Raw genomic sequence first — 7,159 nt, 5'->3', positions numbered from 1 at the left:
AATATCTCAGCACGCAGTATTGCGGAGGCACTCTGCTGCATCATCTCCCGAGTTGGAATCCCGAAAGAGATTCTGACTGACCAAGGCACCGCGTTTATGTCACATACACTAAAGGAACTGTATAGGTTGTTGGGTATTAAGCCGATCCACACCAGCGTTTATCACCCACAAACGGACGGTTTAGTTGAACGGTTCAATCGTACCCTCAAAAATGTAATTAAAAAATTCGTAAGTGAGGACACACGTAATTGGGATAAGTGGCTCGAACCCTAGTTGTTTTCAGTGCGAGAGGTCCCCCAAGCCTCCACGGGGTTCTCCCCGTTTGAATTATTATATGGGCGTAAGCCACGCGGCATTCTAGATGTGCTGCGGGAAAATTGGGAGGAGGGACCTTCACCAAGTAAAAATGAAATTCAATATGTTATGGACCTGCGCACAAAACTTCACACTCACCCACCTAACCCAGGAGAATTTGTGGCAGGCCCAGGAACGACAAACCCGCCTGTACGACAAGGGTACGCGCCTCAGGGAGTTCGCACCGGGAGATAAAGTGCTCGTACTGTTGCCCACATCGAGCTCCAAATTAGTCGCCAAGTGGCAAGGACCCTTTGAGGTCACACGGCGAGTCGGGGACATTGACTATGAGGTGAGGCAAACGGACAGGGGTGGGGTGTTACAAGTTTACCACCTCAATCTGCTCAAACTCTGGAACGAGGAGGTCCCCGTGGCGTTGGTGTTGGTGGTTCCGGAGAAGGTGGAGCTGGGGCTGGAGGTTCAAAAGGGAACATTGGCATCGCGTACCTCTCCGGTCCCTTGTGGAGACCACCTCTCCCCGACCCAACTCGCGGAGGTTGCCCAGTTGCAGACCGAGTTTTCGGATGTATTCTCGCCCCTGCCCGGTCACACCAACCTCATAGAACACCACATTGAGACGCCCCCGGGGGTGGTAGTGCATAGCCGCCCTTACAGGCTACCCGAACACAAGAAAAAAGTGGTTCGGGAAGAACTCGAGGCCATGCTCGAAATGGGCATCGTCGAGGAGTCCCACAGTGACTGGAGCAGCCCGGTGGTCTTGGTACCCAAGGCCGACGGGTCGGTCCGGTTCTGTGTGGACTATAGAAAAGTCAATGCGGTGTCTAAATTTGACACGTACCCAATGCCTCGTATTGATGAGTTGCTCAATCGGCTAGGCACAGCTCGCTTTTACTCGACGCTGGATTTAACAAAGGGTTATTAGCAGATCCCCTTGACTCCATTATCCTGAGAAAAAATGGCCTTTTCCACACCGTTTGGCTTACACCAGTTCGTCACACTTCCTTTTGGGCTGTTTGGGGCACCCCCTACGTTTCAGGGGCTGATGGATAGGGTCCTCCACCCCCATGCTACCTACGCTGCCGCGTACCTTGACAACATCATTATTTATAGTAATGACTGGCCACGGCACCTACAACACCTGAGGGCCGTCCTTAGGTCGCTGAGGCGGGCGGGTCTTACAGCCAACCTGAAGAAGTGTGCGATTGGGCGGGTGGAAGTATGGTATCTGGGCTTCCACTTGGGCAATGGGCAGGTGCGTGCCCAAATTAACAAGACTGTAGTGATTGCGGCCTGCCCAAGGCCCAAGACCAAAAAGAGGGTGAGACAGTTCCTGGGGCTGGCTGGCTATTATCGTAGGTTTATACCTAATTATTCGGACGTCACCAGCCCGCTGACTGACCTCACTAAAAAGGGGGCACCAGATCCGGTCCAGTGGACGGAGCAATGCCAGCGGGCTTTTTCTGAGGTAAAGGCTGCACTGTGTGGGGGGCCACTGTTACACTCCCCTGACTTTTCTCTCCCTTTTATATTGCAGACAGACGCATCGGACAGAGGGCTGGGGGCTGTTTTGTCCCAGGAGGTGGAGGATCGCCCAGTGCTGTACATAAGTCGTAAGCTGTCAGTGCGTGAGGGGCACTACAGCACCATAGAGAAGGAGTGCCTGGCCATCAAGTGGGTGGTCCTTGCCCTCCATTACTACCTGCTGGGGTGTCCTTTCACCCTCTGTTCGGACCACGCCCCCCTCCAGTGGCTCCACCGCATGAAGGATGCCAATGTGCGGATCACCCGTTGGTATCTGGCACTCCAACCCTTTAACTTCAAGGTGGTCCACAGGCCAGGGGCGCAGATGGTTGTGGCGGACTTCCTCTCCCGTCAAGCGGGGGGGAGTCGGCTGTGGGCCGGACGGCTGCCCGGCCTGAGTCGGGCGGTGGGGGTATGTGGCAGTGGGGGCGTGGCCAAGCGTCGGTCTGTGACCGGAGGGTGGAGTCGGAGAAGGTAAGTGGCAGAATCACTACACCTGATGTGAATTAACCTGTGTTTGTGTGTCTTCCCCAGTGACCGTGCCCTATTTAAGAAAGAGAGCGAGAGCAGAAAGGGTTCGCTCCCCAACCAGACGACTGGTGTGTGCGTGTGTATGTGTGTGTATAAAAGTATAATTAAGGCTGAAAAGCTATAATAAACATGTTTGTGAACTCAGTTCTGGCCTGCCGTCCTTCTGTGCTCCACCCACCCATCCGAGTTGCTACATGTACCAATTAAATCTGTGATTCGCGCCACCAATGCGCGTCGGTGGGAGGGGTTTCACAGTACCACCCCCATCACAGGTGCATTGGGCCAGACAGAGGGTGTTTAGGTCCAGGTAAGTATACATCACATAAGGAGTAAGTATATAAACAAAGAGGTAGGCATATAAACATAACAGGTAAGTATAACTCACTAAAAATCTTTTTCTTTTACAGGTTGCCAGCAACTCAAAGCAAATTTCTATCAATCTTAAATATGGCTCCAACACACTGGCCCCTAATTGTCATGGCTACTGCAGGACAATTACTAACATTATTTACCAAAAGGAGCCATACAACACTAAATAGATGCCATGCAAGACACCTTCTCATGTTCCATAACCATAACATCAGTCCATATATACAAAGGAAGCCATAAGCTACTAAAGGGAGCCAAAAGTCTCATCTCATTATCTGTAGCCGCTTTATCCTGTTCTACAGGGTCGCAGGCAAGCTGGAGCCTATCCCAGCTGACTACGGGCGAAAGGCGGGGCACACCCTGGACAAGTCGCCAGGTCATCACAGGGCTGACACATAGACACAGACAACCATTCACACTCACATTCACACCTATGCTCAATTTAGAGTCACCAGTTGGGTTTCCTCCGGGTGCTCCGGTTTCCCCCACAGTCCAAAGACATGCAGGTTAGGTTAGGTTAACTGGAGCCAAAAGTACTAAATGAAATGCAATAGAACTTCTGATGTTCTTACATCACTATACATCAGGTAATACCAAATATCAATCACAACAATGTTTACATTTGGGTTTTTTTGGTTTTTTTTTTAAATTTTTGTTCTTTTTTTTTTTTGTGCGCCAGTAAAGTCCTTCAGGTCAAAAAGGTCAAAAAGGTTCAAAAAAGTTGAAAAAAGTTGAAGTCCAATGTAAATGTAGTGCAATATGGCAAAATCCATGTATGTGCAAACAATGAATGTAAATGTGATGCAGAATTGTGAAGTCCATGAATGCAAGTGTATGGGCTGGTGTGTGAGCACGCACAGGAATGTTAAAGGACAGCATCATCTCTTCCTGGGCGTCCACCAGCTCTGTACTTGCTGCTTCATGACCACCTGCCTTTCTTGAGGGCTGAAGTGTAAGATAGTCAGGATGGCCGTGAACGTCTGCTGACGTCCTTTTGAGTCTTGTAGTGTGAGGAATCTATACATGACGTTTTTGAGGTATTCTAAATTAGCACCGTCTCGACTTTGGTCACGAATCCTCTTGTCCAGCTGTGCCTGCAACTCCTCTATCTCCTCTTTGTGCCTCTCTTCATTAGCAAACAATTTTCCCTGTAGTTGATGCAAGCCTTCCTCCAGCTGATGCTTCTGTTTGCGCAAAGCAGAAATTTCCACCTCATTTTGAGCTAGCTGTTCAGCATACAGCAGTAAATTGTTTTTTAGGGGGTTGGATAGCTTCAGAGTGTGAGCAATCATCTCACAATCTTCATGCATAGAGCTGCCATTTTCAAAATCGACATCTCCTCTCTCTGCTACACCATCACTTATAATCTGTCCCTGAATGCTTTCAGCTCATAGTTTTTCCAGCTCGAGGTCCTTCTCTTCGAGTAATGCCATGGTGTGCGCCCTCTGCTTGTGCAGCTCTTCCTCAAGATGCAAGAAGTTCTCTCTGTGCTGAGCCTCTATCTTCTCTAGGTCGTGCTTATGAGCCTGATGAAGGGCTGCCAGTGCTTGTTGGTGCTCCTTAATCTGCTGTTTGTGTATCACTTTGGCTTCGTCTGACTGGATACGCAGGTTGATGTACTTTTCTTTCAGTTCAGCCAGCTGATCCCGAGCTTCCTCAAGCTCCTTGGTCTGAGCAGTGTCTTTGCCATTCTTGTTCTTTAGGACCACCTGTGCTCGCACTTTGTAGCGTTCAAACTCCTCCTTTAGCTGCCACAGCTCTTGCTGATAATACTGTACTGAAGCCTTCTCCATGTCCTGGCCTCCTGCTTCCTCCAGTATTTTCTCAATTTCCAAACTTTGTTCTGGAGATTTCTGTGCAACCAGCTGCAACAGCTTCTTCACCTTCTCCAGCTTGTCCTTCAGTGTGTTCACGTCCAGGTTCATTTCATCAATGCCAAGGTCAGACTAGGTGGTCCTGGTAGTGCTGGCTGCAAGAGCTAGGGCCTTGTTTTCTGCAACCAGCTGGAGGATTTGCTCACGTAGCCTCTGACCATTCTGCTGGTCCTTCTGCCTGGCCTTCTCACAGGCACCCAACAGCCCTGACAGCTCAGAAACCCACTCCTCTAGACTTGCAACTCACTGTTCCTCTAGCTGTGCCTGCTCCTGCAAGCAGGCTTCTGCCTGAGCAACCTTTTGGATCTCTTGTTGAAGTTGCTGGTTAAAGTGTGCCTTCAGATCAGCAATTTCTTGCTGCAGTTCCACCACCTGCTGCTCAGGCTTGTTTCTTGCAACCTCCAGATCCTGCAGGCTCATTCTCAATGTTTCACACTCCTGAGTAATCTGCTTCAGCCGCTCTTCATAATCTATCCCCTGGTCATTTTCCTGCATGGTTTCTGCAAAGGTTTTCCTGGCATCCTCCAACTTAAGTTCAGCATCCTGCCTAAGGCTCCTCTCCTCCTGCAAGAGTTTTTGGAGTTCACAAAGCATGTGGCCATGGTCATGTTGTTCTTGATCATACTGATGTTGCTGCATAATCACACATGCTCTGCTCTCTGCAAGCTGTTCCTGTACAACCTGGAGTTCAGACTGGTGCTGCTTATGCTCCTCCTCTATTTTCTCCCAAACCTCCTCAAACTCCTGCTTCATCTTGCACTTATCTGCTTGGAACGAGGCTTCCATGCGAGACTTTTCCTGTGTAACCGTGGCCAAAGAGGTGGTCAACGTAGATAGCTGGGACTTTAGTTGGTTCACTCGGCGATCTGATTCTGCAGTTTGTTCCACAGTTGCAGTGCTGCTAGATATGATGCCATTATCCAGTTCGCTCTTCTCTGACTGCAGAAGCATCGCGTTACCTTCTCCACGACTGACCTGATCTTCATCTGCTGCAGTGCTGCTGCTAGTCACGACACTTTCAACACCGGATTCAGCAGCATCCAGGCTGTCTTCACTGTGAAGTGAGCCATGGTCTTCAGCATGCTCGGTGGGTGCTGGGCACTGTGCAGACACAGTCAGCACTTTCAAGCTAGCTTCCAATGCCTCCTTCTCCTTCAGTAAGCTCTTATAGGCCTGAAATGACATCTTTGAAGCGGGTCTTACTTCCATTTGCCGCTTTGATCTGAACTGGTACAATGGCCATAGCACAGTTGTTACTGGCCCCTGTTGCTGCATGATTCACTGACACCTGAGTGCTTTCCACGGGGGTGTTTGAGTTGTCTTCCTTTACATGTTTGGCATTCTAGTCTTTTCTGACAGGTTTTGCTCATGTGACCCCTTCTAAGACAGCCAAAGCAGTGACCGTTGTTTTTCAGATGTTCTACTTTCACAACATGAGGCTCCAATGCAAACTTGGTGCAGTAAATGACTGAATGGGCATCATCACAGAAACTGCATGTTGGCAAGGTAGGTAGCTGTCTATGTTTTTGGCCCACAGTTGATGCCATAGTGGTTGCAAAGCTTTTCTTGGGAGTCTTTAAACTGGTCAGTCTTGATTTTGATATTACGCTTTTGACTGGGACAGGATCTTTGATATCCCCAAATATGGGATGCAGCAAGATGTTGGCCTGGGTCTCCAGAAATTCCATGAGTTGTCTGAATTTAATGCGAGTCCTTTTCTGTTCAGATTCATACACTATAGTGTGCCATATTTCACACAGTTTGTATGGAACTTTTGACAACAGCAATTTCAAGTTGGATGCAACATTTAATTCATCCATGTGCTCCAGGTCGTTCATGGCATTAAGGCATTCTCTCAAGTATAGAACATATGACTGTAATGATTTTCCGTCATCAGGCTTAATGGGTGTCCAATTCAAGGCCTTTTCAATGTAGGCATTAGCTATTTTCATTTCATTGCCAAAGTGTTGTTCAAGCAGCTGTTTGGCCTCAATGTAGCCTTGGCAAGGGTTCATATGCATGCAGCTATGCACTAGATCTTTGGCCTGCCCTGATGTAAACTGCTCTAAAAAATAAAGCCGATCCTGGCAATTGCTTGTTTTGTCTTCAATGATATACTTGAATGTGTGTACAAATGACTGATAAGACAGTGGATCTCCATTAAACACTGGCACTTCTCTCTGTGGCAATAATGAGAGATTTTGCTGCTGTAACATTAATTCCGTGAGCTCCTTTTGTGTTTGTAACATGATAGCACTGAGATCTGTGATATTGTTATGACTAGAGTTACCATGGGGGCTAGATGAAGTAGTTGGTAATTGCTCACCTTTGCTGATGTGTTTCACCGCCTTTTGCAATGGTGTCCTGGGCACTGTGGTAACGGGAGCATATTCAATGGCAGATGCATCAGTGAGAGTGTGTTCATTCGTGTGGGGCACGTTCTGATCGTAATATTCATTCATTACGTTTCCCTGGTGTTCAGAATCCTCACACAACACTTTTAACTTAGCGTCAGCAGCATCCAGCTTTGTCTTAAGTTCTAGTTGTTC

General features: G+C 48.4%; 1 pseudogene; it reads right to left on the bottom strand.

The window, feature by feature from the left end:
• Positions 1 to 3,614: 3,614 nt before the first annotated feature.
• On the bottom strand, positions 3,615 to 5,795 carry LOC132867660 (GRIP and coiled-coil domain-containing protein 1-like; annotated as a pseudogene).
• Positions 5,796 to 7,159: the final 1,364 nt, after the last annotated feature.

Source organism: Neoarius graeffei, chromosome 19, assembly GCF_027579695.1.
Source record: "Neoarius graeffei isolate fNeoGra1 chromosome 19, fNeoGra1.pri, whole genome shotgun sequence".
NCBI classification, from domain to species: Eukaryota; Metazoa; Chordata; class Actinopteri; order Siluriformes; family Ariidae; genus Neoarius; species Neoarius graeffei.
The sequence above is the reverse complement of the archived record's forward strand: the minus strand, read 5'-3'. Positions and strand labels throughout refer to the sequence as shown.